Raw genomic sequence first — 19996 nt, 5'->3', positions numbered from 1 at the left:
CGAATCTCAGTTTAAATTAGCAGATTTAGAATGGAGGTGAATTTCTAGTGGCACCGAATTTGACAAAAATTCTCACTGTCCACCTTAGGTTGCTTCAAATGTGTTTTTTAAGGTCAAGAAAGAATGGAGTCTATTCCTACATTTTTCTTGTAGTTGTCATATGGTGGAGATCATATCTGCTGTGTTGACATAAAAAAGGAATCAAAACTGTAATTCCGGGAGCAGCTCTTTCACCATTGGGAGTTGGTTTAGGAGGAATAACTCCAAACCAGTACTAAAGACAGAAAAGCAGTTGAGGGCAGCATAGATCAGCCATGATTATACTGAACAATAGAACTGGCTTGAGGAACTTGGTTGGCCTATCCCTATTCTTATTTTCTAGAGTTCTTGTCACCCTTGCAAGCTACTGATGGAGGCAGAAAACAAGTGATCCTGTAACTAGATTTGTCTCCTTTCTTGAACATTGTCATAATTTTAGCATTTCCATGTCCCTGATAAGTCCTCTTATTCCAAAATGTGGGAGATGTTCCCTTAGAACATGTAACAACATCAAAGACTGTTTATGTACAACTATTGATGAGGTAATTACTATTCCAGCTCCTCATTTAACACTGGACAACAAAGAATTTGTTTATTGAACACCTTTGGGTATATTTTCTGGATTTTGGTCTTCTGATCATGAAAATCACCTTAAAAAAACATTTTCATATTATGTACCTTTTTCTCGGTATAACCTATTTTTGTGAATCCCTGATATTTGTAACATGCATTAAGCATAATAACACCATGAAGTGCAGCAGGTCATTGCAAATTCATTTTCTGCATTTGCCCTTGGACATCTTCCCCGCTGATCTTGGTGCAGTCAGTGATGAACACAGTGGTATCAGGGCATCTAGAATCCAACAATACTGGCCGACTATTGTTGGACACTGACATTACATGCTGAGTATGGTTTAATTAACACAATGTCTCAGTATTATTATGCGATTAAACATGCTGAATTCATTTAATGTTTCTCCACCTTCCTTCATGATATAGCAAATCTGAAATTATCTTTGTGTTCAACTTAGAATTGTCTAACATAATTTTTTTTGAGGAAGCAAACCTTTTGTGGGGGTTGGGGGGTGGGTGGGGGGGGGGATTGTTGTCCAGTATATTCAATTGTAAACATTCTGATGTTACTGTAGTGCTTGTCGAAAGAATCAAAGACTTGTTGATCCAAACCAAGGCTTTTATTAGCAAAAGACAGGAGCTCATCACAGGTGGCTGACTAGTCCGGAATGATCCGACCTGGCTAGGGACACAACCCTTTAAGGCCCAGACAGTAGGCGTGGCTAAGCTCTCAGCCAATCGCTGTAAGCACAGTCATAAATATACAATACTATAACTATATACATTGGTGATAGGTCTGTACTATCACAGTTACATACTCTTAGCCCTCTGCCTGGTCGGAGAGAATCTGTAGTAGAAAACTACTCCAGGCTGAGCACAAAGCATTGGCAGTGGTTTGGAGTGACCACTTATATGACTGGTTTCAAAGATAGAAACATGAGAATTGTTTACAATAGAGCGGAGCCAAAGTAGTTTTACTAAATGTGTGTGTCTCTCTCTCTTTCCCCCCCGCCCCCCCCCTGATTTGGGATTACTTGATGCCATGGCTTGACATGACAGAGAGAGAAAGATTTCTATTTCTCACTACTGATATTTTTTTTTGTTTTGAGAATAGACATAAAAATAGGAAGGAAAATCAACAAAATAGGAACGTATTGTCAATCCTTGTAATTCTTTTTATTCTCAGTAAGTGGGCATTTCAGGTTGGTAGAAATGAATGTAAATCTAATCTAACATTGCAGTATTTACAAATTAAATTTCAACTATTGCTCATTAGTTTTTAGTTGAAAGCCAGAAATGTGTGTTTTTATTGCAATTTTCAAATAAAATATTTTCTTTGCTTAAAGATTCCACTCACAAATACCTCATGCGCAAACATTAATGTAAACTCTCAGGAAGAGTTTCTGAATTCTCTTAATCCTTTCCTTGGAGAAATAACTCTGCAGATCTGAGGAATTATTTTCAAAAAAGATTATTATTTTAAAAGGTCACTACTGTTTTTTTTTAGCAGTTGAGACTCATTTTTCCTTGTGCCTGAGCATTTCAATCAAATATTCACAGCCATGTTTTTACATTTTACATGCTTATATCAATGATGTATTTCGCATAGATAACTGGCAAATTGTGACAGGGGATGGAGTGTTATGTTTAAAGAACTGCTAAGATTTTTGTTTAAAGTCACAAAAGTCTGCGGGAAGTTGTGGAGATTTGTGTTGGGGTATAGATTAATAAGAGCTCAAGGATGCTCGCCATACTTTAAGGTTCCTTCTTTAATCAGTTTATGAGTTCCATAAATGGACTTTTCCTTTTAATATGTCAGTGAATGGACAGAGGTTATGGAAATGAAGATGAGAAGAGGAAATGAGTAAAGAGATGAGAAATGGAAGAGCAACCACACTACTCTCTGTCTGGGATTATACATGACGAACTAGATCAAGTGTAATACTGTAAAACATAATCTCAAATCCTTATTTACTAACTATCCCACAATCCTAATCTCCCTTCTGACATTGACCGCTACTGTCCAGATCACAATGCAAAACAATTCTCTGCTCTCTTCTCTCGACACACACTATTGTGTAGACAAGTTAGGCTCCAACGCAAACTATAAATTCACTGATGATACCACTGTTTTTGGCAGGTAATGATGAGTCAAAATATAGGATGGAGATTGAGAATCCTGTTGGGTGGTGCCAGTACAGCAAATCTTGTGGCACAGTTGGCATAGTGGTTACGGCAACACTGTTAGCACGCCAGCAATCGGGACTGGGGTTTGAATCACACGCTGTCTGTAAGGAGTTTGTACGTTCTCCCCATGTCTGCCTGGGTTTTCTCTGGGTGTTCTGGTTTCCTCACACTGTTCTGGGGATTGTAGGTCAATTAGGTTTAATTGAGCAGCATTGGCTTATGGGTCAAAATGGCTTATACCATTCTATATGTTAAATTAAATTATATTTCAACATCAGCAAGTCCAAGGAGCTTATTGTGGACTTAAGGAAAGGGAGGCTGAGGGGCCGCACACCTGTCTTCATTGACTGGACAGTGGTGGAGAGGGTTAGTATCTTTTAAGTTCAGAGAATTCCACACATCAGAGGACATCCCTGGAGCCAGCACATTGAGGCAACTATGAAGAAGGCACAACAAAGCTTGGCATGTGATTGAATACTCTTATCAAATTTCTAAAGTTGTACTGTGAAAGTGTACAAACTGGTTGCGTCACAGACTGATTTATAAACAAGAGTGCTGTTAGGTCTGCTTTGTTCATGAATGAGTGAGACAAACACCAGGCTGAGTCGAAATCAGGGTTCTTTGTTCTTTATTACCGGATTGTAACACTTGCAACTAACCATGTTAGTCGGAGAATGCATTCTGCCGTTATCAGCAAAATGGTGATTTTTTTATACCCTTGGATACGTGCTTAGAACATCATCATATCATTACTTGTCCAATGACTAAAACTGTTGCTATCCTTTCCCTGCTAGCTTCCTGCCTCTCAATCCATCAATGTCTCTCTTATCTTGTAAGTACAAGGATGCATTCACATCTTGTTACAGCCCTGTACAGGGTAACTCCTTACACATTCCCATCTCATGATGTTTTACCTTACAGTGCCCAGGAATGCAGAAGTGGACAAGTCTATCACAGGTGCCTCCATTGAAGACATTTCTGTGAGATGCTGCCTTAATAAGGTAGCCTAAATCACAAAGGATTCCCAACACTGCTATTACCTTCACTCTGAAGATACAGTAGCCTGAATGCCAACATCTCTAGGTTCAAGAAAAGATTGTTTTTTTTCCCCAACAGCTATCCGGCTCTTGATCTTCCACATATGACCCTGATCCTAACCATGAACTACTCCAGGACCACCAAAAGATCTGTCTGCACAATTGAAATATCACTATTTCCCTGCAACTGTGAATATATATTTAGCTATCATTTTAGATTTATTACCTTTTTTCTGCCTTGCCATGTTATAGTACGTTGATTTATGCTGGTACTGTTGGTATAACTTGTGTACTTTCTGGGCTGCAGCAAGTGGGAGTTTTAACACATCTGTACATATCTAGAAAAACAATCACCTGAAGAAACACACAAAGATCAGCGTGTACAGAGGCATTGTCATACCCACGCTCCTGTTTGGTTCCGAATCATGGGTCCTCTACCAGCATCACCTATGGCTCCTAGAACGCTTCCATCAGCGCTTCATTGGAATGACTTCATCACCAACATCGAAGTACTCAAGCTGGCAGAGACCGCAAGCATCGAATCCACGCTGCTGAAGACCCAACTGCGCTGGGTGGGTCACGTCTCCAGAATGGAGGACCATCGCCTTCCCAAGATCGTGTTCTATGGCGAGCTCTCCACTGGCCACCAAGACAGAGGTGCACCAAAGAAGAGGTACAAGGACTGCTTAAAGAAATCTCTTGGTGCCTGCCACATTGACCACCGCCAGTGGGTTGATATCGCCTCCAACCGTGCATCTTGGCGCCTCACAGTTCGGCAGGCTGTAACCTCCTTTGAAGAAGACTGCAGAGCCCACCTCACTGACAAAAGACAAAGGAGGAAAAACCCAACATCCAACCCCAACCCACCAATTTTCCCTTGCAACCGTGCCTGCCTGTCCCGCATCGGACTTGTCAGTCACCAACGAGCCTGCAGCAGACGTGGACATACCCCTCCATAAATCTTCATCCGTGAAGCCAAGCCAAAGAAGAAGAAAAAGAACATATCTGTACTTGTGCAACAACAATAAACTCATAATCTCTGCATTGAAAATAAAAGAAGTTTCTAAATTGAATCCACTATATTGCATACAACCTAGATTAAACATTATTGCATATTATCTTTGTGCCCATTTCTCATGCACTTTTGCACATTCTAGTGCTCTTTCACATAGTTGTATATCACAGTGACTTCATCAAAATTAGTCATCGTGTCATGGAGTTGTATGTCATGCAAACCATCTCTTATTCCATGTCAACCAATTTATCTACCTGAGTTGGACTCACTTGCCTGTATTTGATCCATACCCCTCTAAGTCTTTCCTAACTATGTTCCTATTTAAATGTCTTAATTGTGCTGGTCTTGACTGCTTCTTCTGGCATCTCGTTCCACATACCCATCGCCCTCTGTCTGGAAAAAGTTGCTCTTCAAGTTCCTTCTAATCCTTCCCCTCTCATCTTAAAACGACACCCTTTCATTTTTTACTTCTCTGCCCTGGGAAACAAAAGACATGATTATTCACCTATCTATTCCCCACGTTATTTTATATACCTCTATCAGGTCGTTTCCTATGTTCCAGGGAAAACATCAAATCCACGGTGCTGAAGACCCAACTGCACTGATAGCAGTTAATAGAGCCTTTCCTTTTAACTCAAGCCCTCTAGGCCCAGCCACATCCTTCTGATTATTTTCTGCTCTCTTTCCAGCTTAATAAGAATCAGGTTTATTGCCGTGAATATATATATATAGCTGTTTTACAGTAGCAGTATTGTTCAGAACAAGATGCAAAAATTATTATAAATTACAATTTGAAATGCAATGGTGAAAACTAAACCATGTTATTCATAATTTAAGCAACCAACAGCCTTAAGTAACCAGCAAAAAGATTGAGGAAAATAAATAGGTTAAAATAAAGGCAGTTTAAAATTGGTGCACGTTGCCATTAGTTCACCAATCCATGCAACACACAATCTCAAGTAACTGGAAAATTCACTTATCCAAAATCTACCAATCCCCATAGGTGTTGTATACCAGGGGTTCTGTTGTTTTTTTTTAAGTAATAATTTGTGCAAAAAGAGAAAAAGTGAGGTTACATCCATTGTCCATTCAGAAATATGATGGCAGAGAAAAACAAGCTGTTTTTGTAATTACATCCTTACTACAGATGGGAATCTGGAACTGCTCCAAGTATGGTCTCCCCAACACCTTTTAAAGATGGAATATGATGTCCAAACTCCTGCATCCATGAAGGTAGGCATGCCTTCTTCACAACTCAATCTACCTGATTTGTCACTTTTGAAGAACTAAGTACTTGTACCCCAAAGTCGACAACACCTCAGTTCTACAACACTCTCCATGGCTTTACCATTTACTGTGCAAGTCCTGACCCAGTGTGACTTACCAAAATGCAACACCTTGCCATTGGTGCACTTCCGTAGTTCATCTGGATCCTCTTGTAATTTTCAATATCCTTCTTTAACTGTCTACTTTACCACTATTGGTGAATGATGGATAAATTTTGCTGGAAGAAACCAAAAACAGTTTGGAAAAACAATACCAACAGCTATGGACCTGAAAGTCCCAGCTTTAGACTACCCTTAAGGATTTAATAGAATATTGTTTTGACCAGAATAAGACATTGATATTTTTGCCTATATGTCAATCTCCTTGAAAGTAAGCTTGTCACAGCTGGGGAAAATATGGGTTTAAATTATCAGGCTGTTTTATTTCACAGTTAGATGAAAATATGCATATTAATAATTACAATCCGATTAATTTATTTCAATCGGACCTTCTTATCTCTAAATACATTCCAAAAATAATAAATTTGCTGCACTCTTACTTGATGTAGGCATTCTAAAAGCTGATTTGACTTTGAAGTTGCACACTTCCTCTTATGTCTTCCTGTTTACTATTTTGTAATAAAACGATTGTTCTCTGTTAGGTGGTGTAGTGGTGGAATATAAAGAATCACTGGAGATCAGTTTTTCATTTCAGCTCCTTTTATACCAAATAGCCTTCCTTTTGGAAAGCAGCAAAATACAACTTAACATCACGGGTGAGAACCTCTTGAGTGAAGACCATCTAATTTATCACTAAGGTTTCTCAAGGCATTGCTATTAAAAGCATAAAGAGGTCAATATTTTCCCTTTCAATCCTGCTCTTTAAGCAGTTTTGTGTTATGCATCTAATCTTACCAAATGATTGATAAGGCAAGTTTTCACAAAAAGATTAACTTCATATCATATAGTGGGGATTAGATATCACAGTCTGGCAAGTTAATGTATAGAAATATACACATATAATGTGTATAGTTGATAGATGATTTATGTTCTGCTCAAGTCTGAGTCGATCATGGGGAACTCGTCTTGTGCTACTTTTTTTTGTTTTGGCAGACACTAGATTGTTTGACTTCAGGGCTGTGTTTGCAGGCATGTGCCCTCAGCAGGACTGAAGAAAAATTCCCTTTAAAAATGAATTAAACTGAACTCAATTAATGTAATTTTGAATTTACAACTTTCTATAATGGTTTAATATCTAACATTTATGATATGTTGGGAATAAGAGGGGATCTAGCAGATAAAATTTTAAAAGCCTGGGAGCAGGACCTGCAGCATTTAATTCCTGATAAAACTTGGAATGTATTTTTTCAAATTGGTTAATACCTCTTCTTTATGTGCCTGCCACTCTCTCCAACAATGGAGAAGCTTCATTAATTCATATGCATGCTTAGCCCACTCCTCTACTCATTACACAGCCATGACTGTGTGGCAAGGCACAACTTTAATCCTATCTACAAGTTTGCCAATGAAACCACAGTTGTCAGCAGAATCACAAACTTAATTGAGGAAACGTATAGGAGGAAGAATGATCTGGTTGTTGAATGTTGAAATGATGATGACTTTTTGCTCAACATCAGCAAAACCAAGGAGATGATTGTGGACTTCAGGAGCAAGTCAGGGGAACACGACCCAGTGCTCATCGAGGGGTCCGTAGTGGAGAAGGTCAAGAACTTTAAAATTCCTTGGTGTCAGCATCTCAGAGGATCTGTCCTGGAGCCTCCATGTGGATGTAATCACAAAGGTGGCTTGCTAGCGGCTATACTTTGTGAGGTGTCTGAGGAAATTTAGTATGTCACCGAAGACTCTTGTGAACTTCTACAGGTATAACAGGGAGAGCATTCTGACAGGTTGTATCACTGTCTGGTGTGGAGGCTGTGGTAAGCCATTGTTATGTATAATTATCTGGTCAGGCATTCCTATTGGGCGGTTGTACCTGTGACCCCTCCCCATAGGCTCCTGTATAAAGCCCCTTGCATCTCAGTGCAGGACAACTTAACAGTATGGATGTTCTTAAGTGAATAAAACTTATTGGTTTCTCTACAATAGTCTTTTGAGTAATTAATGATGCATCAGAGGTGCCAACTCTCAAGACAAGAAGGTTGTTAACTTGGCCTGAGACATCAAAGGCACCAGATTTCACTTCATCAAGGACATCTTTTATATAAAAAAAAATAGCAGCTTCCATCCTCAAGGCCCCCCACCACTTTGGCCACACTCTCCTCATTCTTCTACCATCGAGGAAAAGGTATAGGAGCCTAAAGATGACCACAAAGACAGCTTCTTCCCCACTGCCATCAGATCCCTGAATAATCAATTAATCAAAAAGACTACCTTACTTCTTGTGCACTATTTTTTTTATTATAGTAATGTTGTAAGATGGTTATAATATGAATATTTGCTCTATGACACTGCCACAAATCATCAAATTTTATGACTTGTTCATGACAATAAATTCTGATTCTGTTTTGGACATGCCAGAGTCTTGAGAAATATTGGATTGAAGTATTTCAAACTTTCTCTGCACTTTTTAAAGTTAATTTTAAACAAATCCCTTAACTGCTTTATTTGGTATTGTTGGAGGGAGTGAGATAACTTTAACAACATCTGAGCTGCATGTATTAGTTTTTATTTCTCTTGTAGTTAGTCAGGCAGTGTTGCTCAGATGGGAGGATGTTACCCCGTCTACTCATGCTCAATGGCTACATGACGTCCTGTCACATTTAAGCTTAGAGAAGATTTGATGCTCAATTTCCCATTTGAATGTAAATTTTCAAACACTGTGGGACTTTTTTGAAATACTTTTATAATCTTTGGTTTGTTACAAAGGTAGAAATGTTGACTAATGAGGTTATTAATCACTGATAAGGATTCTATTCTTGGTTGTGGATTTATATTAATTTTTATATAAAAATATCAATACAATATAACCTGTTTGATTAAAATGTTGAGTACCTTGGATAAAATTATATGATTTAAGTGTAATATATTTTTGAAATTTAACATATGTACTGTAATTTTCTGTTAGATATCAATGTTAATAAAAATATTGAAAAAGAAAGAAGAAATGAAATTCAGCTTTTTATTTTCATGTTAAGATATATCATGCCATTTTAAATGCTCTTTAAATCTCATTAAATTAGTAAACTAGAATATTCAAGGAAACGGCAGATTTTCAACAATCTACCACTGGGTGGTCTTGTAGAAGAGGAATTGAAGTAAATTATCTATTCGCAATGTAAACCACGGCCGCTCTCTATATAATATTTTGCACGATCATCTTTGATGACCTTTCACTGTCTGCCTGAGAACGATCATGTTTTCATTTTCCCAAAGTGATTTTCATGACATTTATGGAGGGAACTGAAATTGCCCATCTGGCTGTCCAGTTTACGAACAAATACTGACTTTTCATCCGACAATGAGTGAATCATCTGGTTGATGTCATTTCCATGATTGTCCACAGAGGTTTGTTTACTTTAATGGTGATGGAATCCAAATGGCCCTGAACTCTTTACAATCAGGTTCCAGAATTGGGTCAGGAGGAAACAAAAAAAAAAATCCCAGCAAAAATACAAACATTCCCAGGGAAATGTATTCCCTTATATATTAATGGCAATAAGTCCTGTCATTGTGAATCACATGGTTTAACATTTCCAGGAACTTCAATTTTACCAAAGCTTACTGAAAACCTCAATAATCTGACATTCACTTTGTAGATGATGGAATACTGTATACAATCACATACAGTATTCCAATGCTACCACATTTTTAAAGCGTAATTGCATAATTGATGTACAAGTTAAGCTGCAATAAATAGAACGTAGAACATAACAGTGCAGTACAGACCCTTCAGCCCACTATGTTATGCTGACCTGTAAACCTACTCCACAACGATCTAATTTTTTCCCCACCTAACACTCATAACCCTCTACCTTGCTTACATCCATATGCCTACAGAAGAATATTTTGAATGTCCCTATTGGACCATCCTCCACCGCCACCCCCAGCAAAGCATTTCAGGCACCCACCACTATTTTCAATATTTCTCAACAATTTTTAATGAGTACTAGTGAGGTATGAGAGCTATAAGGCATCCCAACATCCTGCATCAGAAATCTAGACGATGCAGAAAAGTACAAACAATGAAAAATAATTGAGAATCAAAAATGTTGGTAAATGTTGCAAAATGATTTTTTTTTCTCAAGTTTCAAATAAAACAAAAAAATGTAAGTTTCCACTCTAGTTTATTTTTGAATTATGCTTGTGCAATTTTCAAGTAGAGTCAAATCAAGTTTATTGTCATTTGATTGTACATTTCAACCCGATGAAACTATGTTCTCTGGTCCTTGTGCAAAACACGCAGATACACAGCCAGACATAATCACATACAGACAAATAATACATATGCAGGACAAGTATTGATCTATGCAAATACATAAGTATTGTTTCATTATACAAATAAATAAATATTATTTCTGATACGCAAATAAAGAAATGGTTTCATGGTTGTAGTAACCTGCCTTAATGACTATCGACCAGTAGCACTTACATCAACAGAGATTAAGCATTTTGAAGCATATCAGCTTCTGTCTGAGCAGCGCCATGGATACATTCCAGTTTGACTATCGTAGCAACAGGTGGATGCCATCTTACTAGCTCTACACAAAGCCTTGGAACACTTATACAGCAAAGATGTATTCATCAGGATGCTTTTTATCGACTATAGTTCGGCATTCAGCACCATCATCCCCTCAAAACTGATCAGCAAATTCCAAGTCCTGGGCCTAATCACTGTGTGATTGGATCATGGATTTCCTCACTTCCAGACCACAAGCAGTGAGGATTGATAAGAACATCTCCATAATTGCCATCAGTATTGGAGTACCACAGGGCTGTGTTTTTAGCCCCCTGCTTTACTCACTTTACACCTACGGCTCGGTACAGCAATAACACGATCTACAAATATGCCGATGATACCAAGGTAGTGGGTTGTATAAAGAGAGGTCAGCATATAGGAGTAAAGTTGAAAACCTGGCTGAATGGTGCACCAACAACAACCTTCCACTCAATGTCACCAAAACTAAGGAGCTGATTGTTGACTTCAGTAAGTGAAAGCCGGAGGTATACATTCGGTGATCATTGGGGGGATCAGAGGTGGAGAGGGCAAGCAAATTTAAGTTCTTGGGTGTCACCATCTTGGAGGAACTTTTTTGGACCCAGCAAACTAATGGCATCATGAAGAAAGCACATCAGTGCCCCTACTTCCTCAGGAGTTTGCAGAGGTTTGGTGTGACACCAGAAACACAGAGAAATTTTTACAGGTGAGTGTAGGAAAGTGTGCTGACTGGCTACATCATTGTCTGGTATGGGGACACCAATACCCCGAAGCATAAAACCCTCCAAAAGTAGTGGACACAGCCCAGGACATCCCAGGGAAAACCCTCCTCACTATCAAGAATATTTACAGGGGATGGTGCAATTGGAGAGCAGCAGCAATAATCAAAGATCCACACTATCGAGCACTTACTTGGTTCTCGCTACTGACATCAGGACTTAAGACTCACACCACCATGTTCAGGAACCGCTGCTACCCCTCCACCATCAGGCTCCTCAACAGCAAACTCAATCAGGGACTCATTAAGGACTCTTGTGCACTTTGTTTTTTTTATTCTCTCTTTATTGCACAGTCAGTTTGTGTACATTTATTATTTGCTTACAGCTCTTTATTTGTTTACATGTAGCTGTGTAGAGTTCTTTTTCACTACCAATAAGTGGTAATTCTGTATTGCCCAGAGATAAAAGAATCTTATGGTTGTATATAATGTAATGTTTATACTCTGACAATAAATTTGAAATCTGAGCATAAATTTTGCTGAGCCATAGCAGATTTTATGTTCTGTCATATGCAAGATATTTGTTGAAACTCAGGGGGTAAAATATGTTCCTGAATACAGAAGCAATTCTGGACTTCGTGGTATCAAAATGACCTATCAGCTCAAAAGCAAAATTATTTCAGTTTTAGACACATTTTGGCACCGATTTATTTATTTATTTTTTTTTTTAATTTAATTGTCTTCCTTTCCTAACTTTTGTCAGCAATCAAATTACAATGCAATTTTTATTTTACCAGACATTCTTTTTGAAGTGGTATAAAACCTCAATAATATCAGTACTTTTATTACTGATGGTATATTTTTGGTATGTTCTAAGGTCTTCTTGAATCACTGGATATGATTCACACTCAGATAGATTCGATGTAATAACAGAAAGCTTTTTTAATTGAAATGAGAAATTCAAAATCTCAGAGGTGATCGGGTGTGGATGTGAATCCTTATTATCTTACAACAGTTAAGTTTTAGATCATTGCAGTATTGAATCATATTGGCAAGAAATGAATACAATGTCACTTAGAAATGGCACAAGGTTAGCTGATCACATGAAAAGTGGTAAGCCTTCCTTGGAGAAGAATGAAGTGCCTTTTTAAGCTAAACAATCAATTATAGTGTTAGAAACTTGCAGATGGAAATTATTAAGTGAATCTAATCAAGACTTGATTTCACTCTATTTATAATGCATGCAAAGTATCTGACTTTGTGCAATATAAGGAGAGACATGTGCACTGGTCGATGTGCCACATCAATTCTCAGTTGTGGTCTCAATCCTGTGCTGCCTTAGCAAACAGCTTAAAACATGGAACAGACAATCAATGCTGTGTGGTGCATTCAGTGTTAGTTTAAGGTGGAACTTCACTATGCTGTCCATAATGCATGATATTAACAAATGAGAATTGAAAAAGTGAGTATTGAGGAACAAAGGGGTTTTTGTTGTCGTAGCCCAATGATCCCTGAAGGTGGTAGCAGAGGTTGAAAGGGTCATGAAGAAGGTTGCCTTTATTAGTCATGGCATGTAGCAGTGGTTCTCAACAATTTTCATCCACAGGCTACCTTTAAGTATTCCTTTATTTCCCATACCACGGACCATCAATAGAGAGAGGGTCAGGGGCTGGCGAGCCCAAATCCCTCACCAAACCACCATTCAAAAAGTTTGTTCTGTTTTTGAATTTTTTTTCTGATTGTTTTACATCTCACTTGAGACATATAAGAGATTGCAAGTGCTGAAATCTGGAGCAACAAATAATCTGCTCGTGGAACTCAGTGGGTCAAGCAACATCAGTGATGGAAGAATTACGACTCAAAATATTGACCATACTTTATTTCTTCCACAGATTCTGTTCCTCAAGCAGATTGTTTGTTGTTTAAAATAGGTCTTCTTTACTATATTAGTAATGAATGTCTTCATCACATGGCTACCGATCAACCATTATAAACCCATGGAGTAACAGTGGTCCCTGGACCACCAGCTGGAAAATACTGGCAGAGAGTAGAAGCAAAGAGAGTGAAACACACAAGTCTGCAGATGCTGTTATTGTAGTCAAAACACAGAAATGCTGGAGGAACTTAACCAGTCTTACAACGTCCATAAGAGGTAAAGATATATTACTGACATTTTGGGCCTGAGCTCTTCCTCAAGGGCTGAAGCAAAGGGAGGTCTTGGTGCAACATTGGTTAGACCACATCAGGAATATTGTGTGCAATTCTCCTAGTTACAATATAGGAAACATATGATTGTGCTTGGATAAAGTGCAGAGAAGATGCATCAGGGTATTACCTGGGTTGCAATGTTTTAGCTATGGGGAGGGACTAAACAGGTTAGGTTTGTATTCCTTTGAGCAGAACAGGATGGGAGCCACCTCAGGGAGGTAAACAAAACAATTAAAGGCAGAGATGAAGTTGTCAAAAAACTTCTCTCCATGGCAGCAATGTTCAAAACCCGAGGACATGGGTTAAAGGTGAGAAGTAAGATGAGTTTTGAGGAAAATGTTCTTCACCCATAGGGAGGTTCTAATCTTGAACACAATACCTGAGAAGTTGGTGGAGGCAGGTCCTCAAACAACTTTTGTAAACCACCTGGAAAAGCACTGGAATTGCCAAGGCATAGTAAACAATGCACCAGGATAAGTGGATCAGTAAAGATTAGTACTTGATAGACATTGTGATCTGACAAGCCTGTTTCTGACTCCATAATTTTGTGACTCGTCAAGGGAAATTCTTTTGTATTGAAAAGAATGATAAATCATTGACTTTTATTTGCTTATCTCCATTTTTAATTGTTGATATTTGTACTTTAAATTATAATATAATTAAAGGTTATGTGTGAAATAAGAGACCTGAAATGGGGTGGATTTTGGCTTGCAGTCAAAGACCTGTAATTTGAGCATGAGTCAATATTTGATGTTCAGCTTGTTTGCACTTATTTTATTTTTAGCACCTCAGTGGATTGTGCTACTGTTTCTATTCACTATTCACTGTGTATATTACTGTATATTTCTTGTTCATCTGCTTTGCTATTCCTTCCTTTCATACAACTGCTATATCCTTTGCAAGATTTATCATGGCTACTTTATAATCTACATATGTCTGGCTATCCAAAGGATGTTAATCAGCAGAGCCAATTCTATTGCAACATTTGTGGATAATATTTTTGGATATACCTTCCTAAGGTAAAGGTCATGTGAGGGCTCATATATAGACACAAATCAAGGGTTTGTACATGATATAAATGTTCATAGGCATATTTATTTCAATGCAAGGAGTATTGTCAGAAAGGCAAATGGGCTTAGAGCATGGATTGGCATATAGGAGTATGACATGATTGTCATTAGTGAGATTTAGTTGCAGGAGGGGCAGATAGAGATAGAGGGGGGATGAAAGGGGAAGGAGTGGCATTGCTAGTCAAGGAAAATATCACAGCTGAGCCTAGACAGGAGAGCCCAGAGGGCTCATCTACAGAGGCTATATAGGTGGAGCAGAGGAAAGGGAAAGGTGTGACCACACTGTTAGGGTTGTATTATAGACCACCCAAGAGTCAGAGAAAATTAGAGAAGGAAATCTGTAGAGAGATAGCAGACTGACGTAAGAAACAGAAAGTTGTGATGGAGATTTTAACTTCCCACATATTGTCTGGGACTCCTTAGTGTAATAGGCTGGATGGCTTGGAGTTTTTCAAATGTTGAGGAAAGTTTTTTAAATCAATATATAGCGGTACCAACAAGAGAAGATGCAATACTTGATCTCCTATTAAGAAACCAGACAGGTCAGGTGACAGGTATGTATAGGCAAACATTTTGGGTCTAGTGACCATAATGTCATTAGTTTCAAGTTAATTAGGGATAAGGATAGGTCTTGTTGAGATTCTAAATTGGAGAAAGGCCAATTTTGTGGAAATGAGAAAGGATCTGCCAAGGATGTGTTCAGTATGTGGAAGGCCTTCAAAGATGAAATCTTGAGAGTGCAGAGTTTGCATGTTCCTGGAAGGATTAAAAGCAAAGTTAACAGCATAGGGAACCTTGGTTTTCAAGGGATAGAAGTAATCTGGTAGAGAGGGTGTATAGCAGGTATAAGCATCAAGGAGCAAATGAGGTACTAGAGGAATATTGAAAATGTTAGAGAATATTTAAAAAGGAAATCAGGAAGGCAAAAAGAAAATGAGTTTGCTTTGACAGATAATGTGACCATGAACCCAAAAGGTTTCTACAAGTATGTTAAGAGTAAAATAATAGTAAGGGACAAAATTGGTCCCATGGAAGATCAGAATAGTCATCTATGTGTGGAGTCTAACAAGATGGGGGGGGGAAATCTTAAACAGCTTTTTTGCTTCAGTATTTACTCAAGAAACTGGCATAGTGTATAAGGAAGGAAGGGAAACAAACAGTAGTGGCCTGGTTTACATAGAGATTAAAAGTGCTTGCTGCCTTACAGTGAATAAAGGAAGATGAATCCCCTGGGCCTGACATGATATTCCTTCAGTCCTAGTGTAAAAATTACAGGGGTCCGAGCAGAAATATTTAAAATGTCCTTAACCATGGGTGAGATACCGAAAGATTGGAGGGTAGCTTGTGTTCCATTGTTTTAAAAAGAGCTCCAAAAGTAAACCAGGAAATTACAGGCCAGTGCACCTGACATCAGTAATGGGTAAATTATTGGAAGGTGTTCTGAGAGCTAGGATATACAAGTATTTGGACAGCCAAGGGCTGATTAAAGATGGTCAGCATGGCTTTATGTGTGGTAGGTTGTGTTTAACGAACCTTAAGAGTTTTTTGAGGAGGTGACCAAGAAAGCAGATGAAGGAAAGGTTGTGGATGTTGTCTGTATGGACTTTAGTGAAGTCCTTGACAAGGTCCCACATGGGAGGTTAGGTCAGAAGGTTCAGACACTAGGTATCCATGGAGAGGTGGTAAAATAGATTTGAAATTGGTTGAGTGGGGGAAGACAGAAAGTGATAGTGGATGATTACTTCTCAGATTGGAGGCCTGTGATTAGTTGTGTGCCTCTGTGTTAGGAGTTGGGATCATTGTTGTTTGTTGTCTATATCTATGATCTGGATGATAATGTGGGAAATTTGATCAGCAAGTTTGCTGATGACACTAAGATTGAAGGTATTGTGGACCGCGAGGAAGGCTTTCAAAGCTTGCAGATGGATCCGGACCAACTGGAAAATGGTCCAGAAAATGCCAGATGGAATTTGATGCAGGTGTTGCATTTTGAAAGGACAAACCAAGGTAGGCCATACATAGTTAATGGTAGGGCACTGAGAAGTGTGGAGGAACAAAGGAATCTGGGAAAACTGATACATAATTCCCTGAAAGTGGTGACACATGTAGACAGGATTGTAAAGAAAGCTTTTGGCATCATGGCCTTCACAAATTGAAGTACTGTGTACAGGATTTGGGATGTTATAGTGAGGTTGTAAAAGACATTGCTGAGACCATATTTGGAGTATTGTGTGCAGTTCTGGTCACCAAACTATAGGAAGGATATCTGTAAGATTGAAAGAGTGCAGAGAAAATTTACTAGGATGTTGCTGGGTCTTCAGGAGTTGAGTTTCAGGGAAAGATTAAACAGGATGGGGCTTTATTTCTTAAAGCATAGAAGAATGAGGGGAAATTTGACAGAGGTTTACAAAATTATGAGGGGAATAGACAGAGTAAATGTGATTAGGCTCTTTCCTTTTAAATTGGGAGCGAAAAATATGAGATGACATAGCTTTAGGGTGAAAGGTGAAATGTTTACAGGGAACACTAGGGGGAACCACTCAGAGAGTGGTGGGAGTTTGGAATGAGATGCCATCTGACCTGGCAAATGTGGGCTCATTCTTAAGCTTTATGAATAAATTGGATAGATACAGGATGGGATTGGTCTAGAGTTATGGAATCAGTGCAGATCAGTGGGACAAGAGGAATTATGTTTCAGCACAGATCAAAAGGGCCGAATGGCCTGTTTTCTGTATTTTAATTTTCTATTGTTTCTAAAGATTTGACTTTAGAAATGAAGTTTCAGAGGCAAATTCTTCAGTAATTGATTAGTGACTAAATCCAATGGGAACCTATTTCAAAACCATATATATTTTGGGGAAAGCACCATATGGTGTTGCAAGGTTACATCATTTACTCTATATATTTTGGATCTGATATTATCATTGCTTTCAGGAATTCTGGGATCATTTACATTGGTGTTCTGATCTATTTACACATTAGTACATCTTTGCATTCTCTTCATGTAAAGTAGACTTACACAAGTAGAATGGTAATCTACTTTAAAGTTTTCATTCATTTGAGAAGTGGCTTTGAAATAACAGTGCAAAAGTATGTTCACAATCAGAACTTATTGTCATGAACAATTCATGAAATTTGGTGTTTTGAGGCAGCATCCTTGAGCAAACATTCATATTTTAACCATCTTATGACATTACTATTAAAAAAAGTGAAAATAATAGTGTACGAAAAGTAAGACACTGTCTTTGGTTCATTGGTTATTCAGGAATCTGATGGCAGTGGGGAAGAAGCTGTCCTTATGCCACTGAGTGCTCATCTTTAGGCTCCTGTTCTATTTTCCTGATGGAAACAGAGTGAAGAGGGCATGGCCTGAGTGGTGGGAACCTTTGAGGATAGAGGTTTGCTTTATAAGACACAACCTCATGTAGATGTCCTCGATGGAGTGAAGCCACGTGCCTGTGATGTTGCAGGCCAAGTTGATAACTCTCTGGACTTTATTCTTGTCCTGAGAGTTGGCACCTCCATACCAGGCAGTGATGCAACCAGCCAGAATGTTACACCTGTAGAAGTTTGAGAGTTTTCAGGGACATACCAAATCTCCTCAGGCACCTCTCAAAGTACAGCCACTGGCACACTTTCTTGGTGATTGGATCAATGTGGAGGCTCCAGGACAGATCCTCGGAGATGTGGATACCCAGGAATTTGAAGTTCTCCACTTCTGACCCCTCGATGAGGACTGGGTCATGTTCAGAAACTGGGTTAAACTCAGAGCTATTGGGGAAAGACACAAAATATGTATCAAAAGAAAGTGAAACAATCGTTCGTAACAATCACTGAAGCAGCCTGGGTGATAGCCTTATGTTATATTGACACTTTCCTCAGAGAAAATGTGTCTACATAGGTTTTTACAGTTACCTTCACTTGACTTTGGATAAGTGCAGTGTTTACTATGATATCTAGTAGGTTTGTTATCTTGAAAGCAACATCAGTTTAAGTTCCAAGTTGGCATGACTCAAGAATATAAAACCAAAGCTCACTCCAACATAAATAATGTTTTTTTTTCTGAGATGATTAACTTGTAAACGCATGCATCACCACTGATGAATGTGTCCATATATTTGTGTGGGTACATTTGCTTATATGGATTCTAATGACAACTGGATGGAGGCAGTGATTTATCTTTTGTGATTTTTGGCCTAAGTGTTGAAACACTGGCCAGTACAAATAAGTTTCAGGACAAAGGATAAATGTTTAATATGTAGGTCAATCCTTCATCATCTGTCTGCAAAGTTAAAATGGATGGACAAGAAAAGTGAAGGACCCAGTCTTTATAATAGCAGTCAGGTAACTATGTCTCAGTTACAAGTTATGGCAGAATGGCCTGCATTTCACTGCAATTATGAACAAAATTAGACAAAAATTCTGCTTCATCTGCTTACTACATAAATTGGATTGGAACAAAACTCATACAATGCTGGAAAATAGCATGATGCACGATCAATTCACCAAAATACTGAAGCAACAGGAACTGAAGGTTTTTATTAGCAAGATATGGACAGCATCCCTTGTGTTGCTGGCTCCCACTGACCCAAGCTCAACCTGGGGACAGGGTTGTGGCATGGCAACCTTTATGGAGGATAAATGGGAGGAGTCACGAGCCGGGTCAAACATACAAGGTCATTTATTTACAGTGGTTTCACCACATTCACCCCCTCTTTTTAAAAGAAGTCCTGGGGTGGGGGGTGGGGGGTGTGGGTCAGGCGCCCTGATAGGTTCAGTCTGTCCAGCAGCCTCCTTTGGCATTGTGATCAGTGTGCCTCTGTCTGGGGGTCTGCAGTGGTTTCTGTCAGTTGTGGCTGCTCCATCTTGGTTGGCTCAGCCGGGGGGCTTGGTTGCATCACGGTTGTGGGCGTGTCAGGCGGCAGGTTGACCGAGGTGGTAGGGGCAGGGATCTGGGGCCCTGGTTGGAGGGGGGTCCAGATGCTCCCGCATGTGCCAGGTCCTGGATGAATACTGTGTCCTCACGTCCAACCGGGAATGCCACGTAGGCGTACTGAGAGTTAGCATGGAACAGCTCGACCCTTTCAACCAGGGGGTCAGACTTATGGGTTCTCGTGTACTTGCAAAGTAGGGCAGGCCCAGGGAACATCAGCCAGGTGGGTAAGTTAGTTCCTGATGCTGATCTCCTGGGGAATGTAAAGTGTCTCTC

This window comes from Narcine bancroftii, chromosome 9, assembly GCF_036971445.1.
Source record: "Narcine bancroftii isolate sNarBan1 chromosome 9, sNarBan1.hap1, whole genome shotgun sequence".
Lineage (NCBI taxonomy): Eukaryota > Metazoa > Chordata > Chondrichthyes > Torpediniformes > Narcinidae > Narcine > Narcine bancroftii.
Note: the sequence above shows the minus strand (reverse complement) of the source record.